The 402-nt window shown below is 44.3% G+C and overlaps 1 pseudogene; it reads right to left on the reverse strand.

Moving 5' to 3' along the window:
• LOC119593151 overlaps positions 1–290 on the reverse strand; it is a 6,069-nt pseudogene extending 5,779 nt beyond the window's left edge.
• Positions 291–402: the final 112 nt, after the last annotated feature.

Raw genomic sequence — 402 nt, forward strand, 5'->3', positions numbered from 1 at the left:
ATCTGGGTCTACCGCTAAATCATTCGAAGTAAAAAATTACACAAAGCAAATTAATATACAAAGAAGAAAACAAAATCTACCCAACGAACTAATGATGACACAAATAATAATCGTTTTCGTGTCCATTTCTTCCCCAAAAACTTTAACCGGCGAGGCTCTTCACCGGCGGAAAGCACAGCCATCTCTCAAATACTTTAAAAGCAACCAACAGACCTTCTCCGTCGTCACAGTTATTCCGATTTCTTCCATTTCCCTTCTGACAATTCGGCTTCTCTTCTCACGAACCTTCGACTTCGATGGTGAAAACAGTGGGGCGTTCTCGTAGCGCAGCCCGGGTTCACGGATTCATGAGTTCGCAGTTCTTCTAGGGAACTGCCGGGGGGGGGGAGGATGAATAAAGTT

The sequence above is a fragment of the Penaeus monodon genome, chromosome 31 (genome assembly GCF_015228065.2).
Source record: "Penaeus monodon isolate SGIC_2016 chromosome 31, NSTDA_Pmon_1, whole genome shotgun sequence".
NCBI lineage: Eukaryota > Metazoa > Arthropoda > Malacostraca > Decapoda > Penaeidae > Penaeus > Penaeus monodon.